General features: G+C 49.0%; 1 long non-coding RNA gene across 1 annotated transcript in view; it reads right to left on the bottom strand.

Moving 5' to 3' along the window:
* Nucleotides 1-756: 756 nt before the first annotated feature.
* Nucleotides 757-14,511, bottom strand: part of LOC109385528 (uncharacterized) — a 23,873-nt gene continuing 10,118 nt past the window's right edge. Inside the window, exons 3-4 of the long non-coding RNA XR_002124641.1 lie at nt 2,222-2,313; nt 757-851 (exon numbers count right to left, since the gene is read on the bottom strand). This is a non-coding gene — a long non-coding RNA (uncharacterized LOC109385528). The remainder of the gene's footprint in view (nt 852-2,221; nt 2,314-14,511) is intronic.

Below are 14,511 nucleotides of genomic sequence, written 5' to 3'. Positions count from 1 at the left end.
TCACAGATGAGAAGCCTGAGGATCAGACAGATGATAACCTATGGTTGCTGTATATTGTCCTCCAAGACAGCCACCAACCACCCCTCCCATCTCTGTACTGAATGCAGCTCCCCCTGCAAGTCTTGGAGTCTCTTTCCCTCCTCCCACCCTGTGATTCTGGACTGGTCTTGTGACTTGTTTTGACCAGTAGAATGTGGTAAAAGTGATGATGGATTAGTTTTGGAATAGGCCTTAAGAGACCTGGCCTCTTGGCCAGGTACATAATTTTCAGGGTCCAGGGGCCCCTTGTTTGAACAGCAAGAAAAAAAATGTTAGAGGCACTAAACTAGAAAGCTCTAATTCCTTAGTGTCTTTCGAGTCACCATGAGCTTTTTTTTTTTTTAAAGATTTTTATTGGGGAATTGGGGGGATGGGAACAGCGCTGGGGAATTGGGGAAGGGGAACAGACAAGTTGCTGTCGTTTTGTTCTTCAGTCTAGTTGTGGAGGACGTTGCTTCACTGGCCCAAGTTGGCACCATCATTGCGCTCTTCCTGGGCGAGGCAGATCAGTAGCCGGCTTCTGGACGGCCACTCACTGCGGCTGCGGGCCGCTCACGCTGGCTGCTGGCTACACACGGTAGCCCATGGCAACCCACTGCCACAGGGGCTGCAGCCTACGCTGTCGCTGGCAACTCATGGCAGCCCAGCTCCAGGTTGAGCTGTTGTTCAGCATCTTAGCTGTGGAGGGCAGTGTCACTGGCCCTCATATGTGGGATCCGAACCGGGGCCCTCTGGCGTCCCAAGCCAGCTCTTAACCAACGCATCACTCGGCCGGCCCACCATGAGCTTTTTAATCTTCTATTTAATGCTTTCTAAGTAAAGAAAAAAATTAAATATTTTAAATAGCATGAATTTTACTGTTTAGCTTCGTATTATGCAATGCCAGTTTTAAATGCAAATATAAGAACATTTAACTCATATATGGAATCACTAAAATTATGCAATTCATATCTCCTAGCTCATATATACAGGTGTATTTTATTCTTACCAGAATAGTATAAACACTGCACAAAACTAACTCAACCTTTATTTTTCCTCTCGTTTATTATTTCTGTTTTTACTTTTATTAGCATTTATTTGGTACTCAATTTACTTCTGGGCCATAAGTTTTTGTTTCTTTAGCTTCTTCTGGGATATCTTTTTCCTCTGTGCAACCTCCCCTTCTGGTTTAGAAACAATCTGCTCTTTTTCAGTAAGGATGTCAGCGTGGCAGGGAGGACTCACATATGAGTTAATCCGCCCATGAGCTCTGTAAGTTCCGCACTGCACCTTGGGAGCTGTGTTCACCAGGCTGTGCTCAGTGACCAGAGAGTCTACCTCTAAACTCTTAAGTTCAGCATTACTCTCTGCATTTTTACGCATGCGCAAAATTTCAGCACTCTTTTCAGTTCCATGGCCCTGCATTCCAGTTCCATGGTTTGGTCTGGGCACACCTACCAACTCCACCATTGTAACAAAGGAATGGCACACGTTGCTTCTGTAAAGTGACATCCTTCAGATACTTGGTGGCTTTTTGGATATGCATACCCCCTTAATGGCCTGGGCAGTTTCACAAGTGGTTCTTAAAGCAAACACAAAGATTCGAACCTCTTGGGCCAGCCGAGTGGCTCAGTTGGTTAAGAGTTAGCTTAAGAGTGCTAGCTCTGAGCAACAGTGCCGCCGGTTCGATTCCCGCATGGGCCAGTGACGCTGTGCCAGAGCTGAGCTGCCACTAAGCTGCCAACAGGTGGCAGGATGGCTCAGCTGGTGAGAGCACATGCTCCTAACAACAAGACTGCCTGTTCAATGGTGGGCTACGCTTGCCCACAACTAAGACTGAACTTGGCACCTTGAGCTGAGCTGCCACCTGGATTGCTCAGTGGTTAGAACGTGTGCTTTTAACAACAAGATTGTCGATTGGACTCCCACATGGGATGGTGGCTATGCCCACCCACAACTAAGATTATAACACAGCACCTTGAGCTTAGGGGCCACAAACTGCCGACGGGCAGCCAGATAGCGACTGGCGCCCTCCACAACGAAGACTGAAGAACAACAACTTGGCTGGTCCCCCTCCCCAATTCCCCAACACTGTCTCCCTCCCCCAATTTCCCAATTTAAAAAAAAAATTTAACCTCTTGATCTGCATGTCTTTGTGGGGGTTTCTGGGTCAAATGAATAGCAAACCATTCTCAAAACTCACCTCGGGCCACTGAGAGGGAGAGCTTTTCTTCTTGATACACACACATTCTACCAACACACTCTTCCTTTGGCTTGTTGACGGGTAAGGAAGGACTGAAAGAAAGAGGAAATATCTATATAGGAACAGGGAAGCAAGGAACAGTGTGGGCACAGAGAGTGCACATATTTCCTCTGCTTCTGCAAAACACAACACCATGTAGAGAATAAATGAGCTGTCCCTCCAAGCCCTGCTCAAATTTTAGAACCGTGAGCAAATAAATGGCTGCTGTTTTGAGCTACTGTTTTGTGGTAGCTTGTTACACAGCAGTTGCTGACTGATACAACGATTGAGATCACAAGGCTAGCATGCGACCAGGCTATGGCTGAATCCATATTGGTCTACTTCTCAAGTCCACATTCCCCTCTGCCCGACCTGGGCTTCCCTACCAACTTTTCATAGTGTAACGCCTATGTTTCTTTTTGAAGAGTTGGTGAGTTTAGGGTTGAACTGGGGTGGGGGTGGGGGGGTGGGGGCAAAGGTTACTTAAGCACAACAAATCAAAATTATTATTAGAGATTGGAAGAAACGTCATCTGGATTCAATTTGGGGAACAGGGGGTTGGCGGGTGGGTCAGGGCTTAGAACAGGCCCAGCTTCTGTCCAGGCTGAGCCTGGGCCCAGCGGGGTGCTTAGACATCTGTTTTCCATCCCGATTCAGTAAATAAAGCTGCTTTTCTCTGCTGACCCTACAGGACATGGGAGTCACGATTTTAGCTGACCAGGAGTGGACCCCTCTTCTGATAGGAGCCCTCCCGCATGCTTGAGCAAGATGCAGAGTGCAGGGCCTCAGGCGGCTGTGCTCGCTCTCCTCTGAACCACAGAGAAAGGAATTCTCAGGGCCTCCCTTGCTCAAGGAATCAGGATTCCCTCATTTAACCAACGGCTGTTGTCCTTGCTGTCAGCTATTAGCATGTCAAACTAGTACATTGGGTGTTTGTTCTTTTGATCCCATGGCTCTTGCATCAGTAAAAATGTTCTTAGTGGCCAGGAACAGAGAACTTCTATTCAATTGCTTAGACAATAAGAAAAATGTATTATCTTTAGACAATAAGGAAAATGTATTGTCTCACAGAATAAGAAGTCCAGAGGAAGGGTAGCTTAGCAAAGGTTAATCCTACAGCTCAACATCATCATCAAGGACCCATTTCCTTCCCCCCGCCCCCAAGGCAAGCATGTTGCCTTGTCCTTGGCTAGCTTGCCTCATGGTCACAAGATGGCTGCCACCAACCCAGATGTCACATTGTCACACAACAATCTCCATAGCAGCAAAATGAAAAACAAAAACAATAACAAAAAAAACAAACCAAAAAAAATGTTTATTAAAAAAAAAAAAAAAGGAAACATATGTCTCATCCTTGTGTCTCATTTTAAGATCAAGGAAAAGTTTTTCCAGAAGTCCCCCGGAGACCATCCCTTACTGCTTACTGGCCAGAACTGAGCAATAATATCCCATGCCTGAATCTATCCCAAGCAAAAGCAACACTGCCCCACTTTTACTGCCACAGTACAAACCGCGAGCCCAGAAGGACAAACACCTGGAACAAACCCAGGATCAGTGGGTACTAAAGGGCGGGCAGTGAGAGGGAGAAAGGCCATTAGGTAGGCAACCAGCTGTGTGTGCTGCAGCTCATTTGTTTGGGCCTGGCTTTTTCACAGGTTGGGGAAGAGGAAAAGAGAATTGGTACTTACAAAGTGAGCCAGACTTCAGATTCTATTACTCGACTAAATTGCCTCACAAAGGCAAATATACTCCATATACAGGGGGGATACTTTTGCTTAAAGTGCTCAGGGGCAATATATAAAATCTCAGGGACTGAGGCAGAGACGTTGGTCCCTCATCCGAGCGTCTGTTTCGGTTCTGACGAGCATCAATGTTGGCGTTAGACAGACCCAGGTTTAAATTCTGACCCTGTCCCTTTCTGCTTTTCTGCTCTTGTACAAGTTATTTGATCTCTCTGTATCGCCCTTTCTTTACCTGTAAAATGAGGATAACAGTACCCATCCCCAGATTGCTTTATGAACCATAGAAAAGGGTCAAAAAATATTTCGGGCAGAAGGAACCATGTGACCCAGCTTGGATGTCTCCTCCTACGAAGGCCCACCCCCTTTCTTGAGCTCATCTCCCTCCTCTCAGCCCCATCCTCAGACTCCAGGCTCTCCTCTCATATCCCTCCTCCCCCTCACCCACAGCACTCCCTATCTGGGCTACCGCACCTAGCACCTTAGACAGGGTGTCCCATCCACATTCCAGATAAGGAAACTAGATCCCTGTGGCTGCCCACCCCACATCATCATTGCTCACCGAGTCCCAATGTATCCACACTCCAGGCCCCAGCTCCTCTCCATTCCCATGATACTGGCTTCTCTGTATTTATTGGGCAGGGTTCTTGGTTGCTAGCACAGAAAGCTCATGGATTCCCCCCAGCTGGCTGGAGAGCCAGGCTCAGGAACCAGAGACGACGGGACCACAGCCAGAACCCCAGCCTAAATCACACCTCAGGACAACAATGGAACTGGCCCTGAGGCTCCACTGCCCCTGAACACCCTTCCTGCTGCTGCTTCTGTAGCCAGTTCTGTCCCATACATCCCACCTTTGCTACTCTATATCACCTGCTTAAGATTCAGAGTTCCTGGGTGAGAGTCTGATTGGCTGAGCCAGGTCACATGCCTGCACTGCAGCTGCAAAGGAGGCTGGGAGAGGGAGATCTAGCTTCTAGGGTGGGAGGAGGGCTCTGCCTCCCTCTGAGACTCACAAGGTAGGGGATTCCCCAAACAGATACTGGAGAACCATCCATGGAAAGGGTAAAGGTGCACCGTGCTGGGGGAGAAATCATTTGTTTCCCCGAGGGGCAGGGCCTGTGGCTGCCTATCCCATCACCCATTCCTAGCATTAGGAGCAGCTGTGCTCTCAAATAGACTTCAGGAGAGTCTGAGGATCTGACTTGCCTGGAATCAGGGAACACTGGGACTGGGGGTACCACACCTTGGGGATCCCTGCCAAAAAAATTTAAGGACTAATAAAGGATCACCCATTTTTTATTTTGCCAAGTAAGAAAATATCAACAGCAAATAACAAATAAACCACTTTCTACTCTCACCATCGTTTCATAAAAAAAGGGGACACCTTAAACACCAATTCAAATAAAAGGACAAGGGAGAGCATGACTTAGAATTAAGCACAATCCTGAAAGCTTAATACATGTTGGCTTTCAGAAAAACTCTATGTCATCCAAATTTTTCTACTTTGGCTGGAAACCTATGAAAAGGGCATAACACAATTCACTTTGAACATGGACTGTGGACTAGATAATAGCGTTGTATCAACACTAAGTCTCCTGATTTTGTTAACTGCAGGGGTTATGTAAGTCTTACGTTGTAAGAGAAAGCCCTTGCTCTTAGGAAATAAACCCTGAAGGCGTATGTCTGCAACTTACTCTGAAATATTGTAGTTTGGGAAGAAATGGTACACATACCACACACAAACACACACGTATACAGAGAGAAAGAAATAAAGCAAAAGGGAAAAAATGTAAACAGTTGATAAATCTGAGTAAAATTTCTATCAAGTGTCTTTGTACGATCCTTGCAACTATTTTTGTAAATTTGAAATTATATCAAAATTTAAAGTTACAAAAAAATTAGCCATGAATTAGAAGTGATTCTCAATAAAGAGCTGGATTTCACTTAGCACATTACCTATTTTGGTACTGTTTGAATTTTCATGAACATATGTGATGTCTGTAATCAGAAAGAATAAAACAAAAATTATAGAAATCAAAAAGGGGGGAAAAAGGCCATCCCAGACTCAACCTAACATTTGACGCTTGCTAATGGGGCCTAAGCACCCATTTTGCAGAAGAGAAAACCGAGGCCCAGCCAGGAACCATGGCTTGCACAGTAGCACACAGTGTTATCATCAGAGTCAGAGCTCAACAAGGGCTCCTGCTCCCTGCACAGGTTCCTTCCATTCCAGGATGCTGCGCCCTAAACTGAGGTAGGGGCCTGAGGGCACAAAGGGCCAGGCAGACCTGGGTGGGATTCGGGGATTTGTCCTCTCTGAGAATGCCACATCTGGTCAGGATGCATTCCTCCAACCTTTACCCCCGTAAGATCCCTTTAAGCCAAGGAGAATCATCAAGAATTGCTCCTTACACATTTACTCATTTCATAGATGGGGAAACTGAGACCCAGAGAGGTTTTGGGACTTGCCGGGAACTGCAAGTTTCAGGCCCTGTAGTTGAGGGACAGAATAATTAACCAGGTTTGGCTAAGCCACCTCAAGGTCAAGTTAGAGAGGAACAAAAGAAGGGAGGGGCTTTAGGAATTGGAGGGAAAGGGAAGGGAAGCCTGCAATGTCCGGATTGGGAGATCCGCTGCCCTCACCCCTCTCACTCTCAGTGTGGCTTCAGCTCCCCTGAGCCTGAAAGAACAAAGTGTATGGCAAGTGCACCATGTCCTACAACTTCAAGAGGCATCACTCACTCACACACAGCCTAGGATTGCATGGGGTTGTGCAGTAGGCAACCTGCACAGCTGTACATGTCAGCCCTGAGAGAGTCATTTGTTGTTGTTTTTGTTATTGTGTGGCTGGGAGGTGTTTGGGGAGGGGACAGGAGTGACTAACACTGTGGCCTAGCTTAATCAGTGACTGATTCCATCCATTCAGTCAACCACTATTTATTGCTACAGATTATATGCCAGGCACCAAGCTAGGGGCTGGGACTTTCCAGGCTTGAAATAGATGTACCCTCTAGGGAAGGACTGGGGGCAGGGGCAGGGATGGAGAGGCAGCCCTCCCAGGACAAAAACCCACAAACCTTCCCCCATCTCTCTTTCCACTCTGCCCAGCCTTCTTCATTCTTCAGGCCCTCCTGAAGGAAGCCTCCAGGCCTCTCCCCTCCCTTCCTCCCACAGTTGAATAGACTGTTGGACTTCCTGCCTTTTCTGAGGGTCTCCTCCACCGGGTGGCAGGAGGCCCTTGGGCAACAGGCTGCAGTGCAATTCCTTCCTCCACGTGGCACCTAAAATTCATTCATCCATCCATCCGTTCATTTGTTTGTTTGTTTTACTTCTTTTATTCCACAGGCATTTTTCTGTTTGTTAACTAGATTTTTATTTTTTATTCTTTTTTTTTTTTTTAATTGGGGAATTGAGGGGATGGGAACAGCGCTGGGGAACCGGGGGAAGGGGAACAGACAAGTTGCCGTCGCCTTGCTCTTCAGTCCAGTCATGGAGGACGTTGCCTCACCGGCCCAAGTTGGCACCATCATTGCGCTCTTCCCAGGCGAGGCAGATCAGTCGCCGGCCTCCGGACAGCTGCTCACTGCGGCCGCTGGCCACACACGGCAGCCCATGGCAACCCACTGCCACAGGGGCTGCAGCCTATGCCGTCGCCAGCCACTCACGCAGCCCAGCTCCAGGTTGAGCTGTTGTTCAGCATCTTAGCTGTAGAGGGCAGTGTCACTGGCCCTCACATGTGGGACCCAAACCGGGGCCCTCCGGTGTCCCAAGCCAGTTCTCAACCATTGCGCCACTTGGCCGGCCCTATTCTTTTGTTTTTAATTGGGGAACAGTGTGTTTTTCCAGGACCCATCAGCTCCAAGTCAAGTAGTTGTTTCAATCTAGTTGTGGAGGGCATGGGGATCGAACTGGTAACATTGGTGTTACGAGCACTGCACTTTCACCAACTGAGCTAACCTGCCGCTCTATTAACTAGGCTATATTTAATGACAAAAGAGATATGTACTGATAATTTTCTTAAAATTAAACATAGCAAAAGCGAAAAGTAATTCTCCCTCCATTCTCCCAGTTTTCCTTCTCAGTGATAACCATTCTATCCAGTTTGTAAGTCTCCTTCCAATTCTTTCTAGGCATTTCCTAGTATATAAATATAATATAACTATAAAAAGTATGTCATGTATATTATTTTCCTTTTTCTCAAAAGGAATAATGCAGTACACATTGTTCTGCACCTTGATTTTTTTTTTCACCTAACACAGTATCGAGGTATTTGTTCTATATTCACACATGCACACATTTCCCCTTGGCCACGTACTGTTCCAATGTGGGGCTGTCCCACCATTTTTATGCTCCTCCTCTATTGGTTGATGTCAGTCTGTTTCCAGTATTTTATGAAGATCTTTCTCCATTCTTTGTACATTCGAAAGAACCTAGATTCCTTGAAGTGTAATTACTGGGGCAAAAAAAGGGAGTGTGCAGGGGCCAGCCAAGTGGTTCAGTTGGTTAAGAGCTCACTCAAGAGTGCAAGCGCTGAGCAACAGGATCGCCAGTTCGATTCCCGGCCCGAGCTGAGCTGCCAACAGCTGCCAACAGGGGGCAGGATGGCTCAGCTAAAAAAAATCAAAATTAAAAAAAAATTTTTTTTTAAAGGGAATGTGCACTTTGCAGTTTGTTAGATAGCAATAGTCCTCCAAAACATTGCATCAGATTGTACCCAAACGAATTTTTGGTCTTTGCCAATCTGACTGATGAAAATAATTGCCTTGTTTTAATTGGCAGTCTTTATTATGAGGTATGTTAGCATTTTTTCTTTCTTTTTTTTTTTTTAATGTTTCCAACTCATTGTATTTCTTTCTTTTACTTCTCTTCAACAGTATTTAGAAGCCACTGTGCTCCACCCAGGCTGTTCATTCTTTCAGTCATACAGACAAAGTATCTGGGACCCATGAAATGTTCACATTCCTACAAAAAAGTTTGAGACCTGGGGAGGAAGGCTTCGAAATATTTTTAAAAGACTAGAAAATTGAAACTAAAATGATGTAATCTAATGTCAACCAAACATAACCTTATGGCAAGTTCATTAACCGGAAAACCTGGAACTCATGAACATTTCATTACATTTGAAAGCAATTTGTTAGTTTAGATGTTCTCGTTTCAAAAAATTCCTAAATATGCATGATGCTTTTTAAAAAAATTAGAGTCAAAAACTACAGTTAAATGCATTAACTGTACTTGGATAATTTTGCAATCATAATTATTTGAAAACCCTTTTTAAAAATTTACTATAAAATGACATTCAGTGTGGGATCTGTGTGTGTTTTCATGTTTCATGTGATTTGGGCGGGGCCCTCAAAAGTAAGCATGGCAAAGGCCAATGGTGGTTTTCACTTTAAAAGCCTATAAAACCTCTGAACCAGACAGACAAGGCCTCTCCCCTCATGGAGCTTCTGGTCCAAGAATGAGCTGACCTTCTCAGCAAAAGTTAACGACAGTGAAAGCGACCAGATCCGAACCTTGGGCTAACCAAGGACCCCTGGCCTCTCTCCCAACCTCCTGTTACAGAAAAGAAACTCTTTTGTGTCACCACCACCCCCACCCTCGTGGCTCAGCGCTGGACACCAGGATTTAGGAAAGCGAGTGGGATAACGGGCCCATCGGGAGAAAGACAGGGTGGGGGGGCGATGCTGTCTTTGGTCTCAGAACCAGCCTAGGATGGGGATGGGGAGTAGGAGGACAGAGATAGGGAGAAAAGGGGACAAATTGCCCTCAAATGACATTGTAAGACATCAGAACAAAATGTGTTTTTCCTCTTTCCTACTCTCGCCCTTTTTTAAAGGGAAATGGAGCTCTTTCCTTGAAAGGGACCATCTGGGGGTGTAAGTCACAGCGTGAAGTTTTTAAGACTGGAAGGTGAGCAATTCGGCACTTCCTCCTCCTCCCTGTCTGCCTTCCCTCCCCAAGGGAAACTGAGAGGGGAAGGGCAGAGGGGACCTACGGGAAGAGGTATTAAGACGTGTACAGGCGTTTGGGCACGTGTGTGCACACATGCGAGCATGTGTGTGTGCATGCATGCAGGCAGATGTGTGTGTGTGTGTGCGCGCGCGCGCGCGCACGCGCGCGTTCCCGCCCCTAACACTGTCTCTATCCCCAGTCTGGCATAGGATTTAGCATTGTCCCACTCAATCCAATGAAATTGAACAGCACAGTGGAGTCAGATGAGTAGTGCTGAATCCCACTTGTGATCTTTCTAGCTGTGGGCAAGTTGCTGCCCTCCTCTGAGCAGTTTCCTCATATGTACAAATTGTACAAGGAAACCTAGATTATAGGGACATTGGGCAGATTAAGGGAAATGAAGTCCTTAGGTGCTTAGTTTCGGGCACGCATGGCCTTTTTTATTCTTAACCTTTAGCTGCACTGGAAGGAGAGCAGTGTGTGCAAAAGCCAGTGGCAGAACAGGAGCAAGTGTTTGCCTGGTTGAGAAGTGGCTGTCGGGGAGGAGGAGACGGTGGTGGGGCAGGAAAGGCTGCAGGCCAGTCTGACAGGGCTTTGAGCTTGCCCTGGCAAATGCCAATAGGGAGCCATTGAAGGTTCTGCAGGAGGGGAGGGGCCAGGGCATGGGAGGCGCCTGGGATCCCACTGCATCATCTTCCACGGCCACTACCTGGATCCCAAATGTGTCTGTCATTCCCTCCTTCTTCTGCGCCTTCGCCCCTTCCACAGCCCAGGGAGGGGCTCCTGGACCACAGCTCAGCTCCCACCAAGACCATGTCTGGGAGAACAGCAGAGAGTGAGCCAAGAACCAAGTATGATTAAGGGTTTGCCTGAGCCTGGGCTTGAACGCTTACTCTGTGTCCCCCTCACTGGGTGATTTAGATCGCTCTGAGCTGCAGCTTTCTCCCTACGAAGTGAGACAACAGCAGCGACCTCCCAGGGTCCTTGTGAGGGTTAAATGAGCTCGTACATGTGAAGCACTTAGCGCTGTGCTTGCCTGCCTGTCACAGAGTTGGAGCTCAGTGCACTGTTAGTGACTTTTAGAAAGACGACAGATGGAGAGAGATGATGAGACCAACAGGACACAAAGGGGAGAGAATGAGGAGGGAGCTAAGGCAGGGGAGGGCGACACACAGGCACCCCAGTCCACTACAGCCAGGAAAGAAACCCCTTGGAAGGAGGAACTGGTGGAGGGTCCCGGCCATTTGGTAAGAGAGGATGTCACCTCTGACCTACTTCCCTGCTACCCTCCAGCCTGGCCTAGCCCACCTCTCAGGGTAACGGGGCTGGGCAGCAGCATCCTGGGGGATTCCAGAGCTGGGCCTCCTGCAAAAGGTAGGTAGGTAGGGTGGGGCAATCCCAGGAGAGAAGAGGTAGCACTGCTGGGGTGGAGCATGGGAGCTGGGATTCCCCATCGATCAGTCACGGGGGCCCCAGGCATAGCCCACCCTGCTTAACTAGAGGCCAGAGGCTGCTATGTCTGAAGTGAGGGTCTGCATAGCAGAGAGCGGGTGGCACTGGCTGAGACAGTTTCGCTCCTCCGGCAGGCCAGCTGGGCCCTCCTCAGCGGCTGGGCACCTGAACAGGTGTGTCAAAACATCTACAGGCTGTCACTTCTAAAAATAGAGCCCTGCAGCCTGGGAGTCAGCCAGGTGTAGCTGTCACACAGCCTCCCAAACTGGCTGATAGGCATGTGTACGCCTGTTCTGGGCCTGCACAGACCCACGCCAGCTGCCTAACACAGACCCCAGGGGATCCATGACACCCCCAAAAACACACACTCAAGTTTACATGCGCACATCCTTGCTTAGGCTCAGCCCTGGCGTAGGCCCCTGATCCACACACACCCTCTCGCAACACTCACATTCCCCAACACACACTGACGCAGACCCAGCAGCCCCTGGGCCTCCCTGCTTTAAAACATCAGCTTCCTAAGGGCAGCGCCCCTGCTGGTTTTGTCTACTGTGAGCTGTTCCTTCAATGCCTATAGTTCCTAGTGCTCAGGAAATGTTTGCTCTATATTTAATTGCCCCCCATCCCCACACGGTGTTCAGCTCCATTAGGCCCTGGAGACAGCAACACAAGGAGGCCTGGCCTTCTCTGGCCTGGGAGAGGACTTGCAGGGAGGGGGAGGTGTACCAGGGAAGCAGCAACGTTGAGCCTGTCTGGGAGGGAGTAGGGAGCCCTCTTTTTATAGGAAAGCCGCTGTGTTGGAGTTGTGCATGGGGGAAGGTCTGTCTGGGCCGTAACAGGGAAATGCCCTGTTGTGGAGCCCCTGTTCTGAGGTAGCTCCTCATTTAAGGGGGCCCCTCCCCATCTAGGAGTGCTGGTCTCTGCTCCCACAGGGCTGGGATGGGGCACCCCAGCTTGTATGGGGCTGTAGCAGAGCAAGGCTTAAGGAGGCAACAGCAGAGCAGGGCAGGCTGGCAGCCCTTGGCTGGTAGTCAGGGAGGACTCCCTGTAGCAGAGGAGCCTTGTACGGAGAGAGGCGGGAGGACCTTCTGGGAAGAGGACTGGAAGGGGTATCTGAGCATCTTTGCTTCTGGGACTGGTGAGGGAGCACCGCTTCTGGGCTAGGACTCCATGACACCCCTGGAGTGAAGTGGCGGTAAGCCTGAGCACCAGTAATGAGGAAGGAGCTACTGGGGGTCAGGGACAGGCCTGTGGTCACAGTCCAAATCAGAAAACTCAAGAACGAGGTGCCTAGGGAAGGCAGGCTGACGAAGGGGAGGACCAGGGACAGACAGGTGGCCAATGAATGAACAGTGGATAGACTAGCAGATGGACTGAAAGGCACAGGAGGATGAATGGGCAAATAGAAAGACAGAAATGGGTGGCTGGCCACTGAACAGCCCCCCCTCAGTCACTCTCTGAAGCCCCAAAAGGGCCTAAAGACCCAGCTACTCCCACGCCAGACACCCCCACCCCCCATCTCCTTCCCAGGCCAGGCTCCCAGGGAGGCCAACACCTGCTTGGCCTGATGCCCAGAGACACACCTTCCAGCCAGGTACAAGCCCAGATGTGGAATCATCTCCAGGTGTTCCCACTTGAACAGGTGTTTATAGGATGGGGTGGGGCTAGGGCCATATCTACGGGCTAACACCTTTTAAAACAGCTCTCCCAAAGTAGCTGGGGAGTGTCCCAAGTATGGTAGACACACACACACACACACACACACACACACACACACACACACACACACCCATTGGCTGAATCACAGCCCCACACTCACTGACACACGACTCCCAAATGCCACAGGGTCACTGCGCTGTACAACATCATCTGTGTGGTCTACAATGGATGGGGCAACCTAGACTCTCAGATACACCTAGACGCTACACTGTCACTAACCAGCACAGGTTCGTTGAACAGCTACTGTTCCCAGCCTGGTGGGATGTCAGGAACACTTCCTTGCCCTCTGGATAGTTGAAGTCTCACCTTCAATGACTCCTTCCAGAGAAAGCCTTAGCCTGACTCACAGGGCACCCCCTGAAGTCACCTTCCAACACTGTCTCCTGCCCTGCATTTGCCCTCCCTCCAAGGGAGGGCATTATTAAAGTTTAATAATGTGACACACAATAAGGCCTAATAAGTGTTTGTTGACTGACTAACCAACTGACTAGCTGGATGAAATCATTAGAAATATAAGTCAGCTAAGAATTAGTGCCCGATGGACTGATATGGACTGGCTGCTTTGGGGTTCTAGTCAGAGCAGGGGAGAGCCCACGGACTGGAGGATGCTGGACCCCCCAAGCGTACACTCATCACTACAGCCACCATGGAGTGAGTCCTGTACCTCCACTTTCCATGGAAAAGATGCACAACTGACCAATCAGCCGGTCCCAGCCCCATGGCGAGAGCAGGGCATGTCAGCAAGCCATGGAAGGAAACTTTCACCGAGGCCAGGGTGTCCCAATCCACACACTGACACCTTGGGGAGTCCAGGCACTTTTCTAGGGCTTTCTTCAGGGCAGGGGAGTGCCAGGGCAGGCCCTCTGCCAACTCAGCAAGTCCAGGGACTTTGGATGTGCTGACGCTGGCAGCCCTGCCACGCCCCCATGTGGGCCTGGAACTGGCACTGATTGATTGATTGGCATGGAGTTTATTCCTTCAGCAAGGATCAATCACACCTGTGTAGTGTTCACTCTGTGTATGGCTCATTTCTAAGCATTTCATTTCATCATGGCAGTGGCCCTGTGAGGGCAATACTATTCTGATGCCCATTTTCCAGCTGTGGACACTTAAGACCAACCAACCTGAAGTCACAGCAGCTGGGGCAGGGTGGGGGTGGGGTAGTCAGGATTCACCCCAGCCTGTCTGGCTCCAGAGCCCGCCCTTTAAACCACTACACTACACTATGTCTCTTTTTAAACTCATTTTTAAACAAGAAAGAGCGAGATTACTTGGTCCAGGGTGCCTTTGGCATTAGGACCATGGCCGTGCGACATTCTAAGTCATTCCCAACCCCACCCGTGCACTCGCTCACACTCTCTCTCTCTCTCTCTCTCTCTCTCTCTCTCT

Source organism: Hipposideros armiger, unplaced genomic scaffold (assembly GCF_001890085.2).
Source record: "Hipposideros armiger isolate ML-2016 unplaced genomic scaffold, ASM189008v1 scaffold_118, whole genome shotgun sequence".
Lineage (NCBI taxonomy): Eukaryota > Metazoa > Chordata > Mammalia > Chiroptera > Hipposideridae > Hipposideros > Hipposideros armiger.
This window is presented reverse-complemented; position numbering and strand designations above follow the sequence as displayed.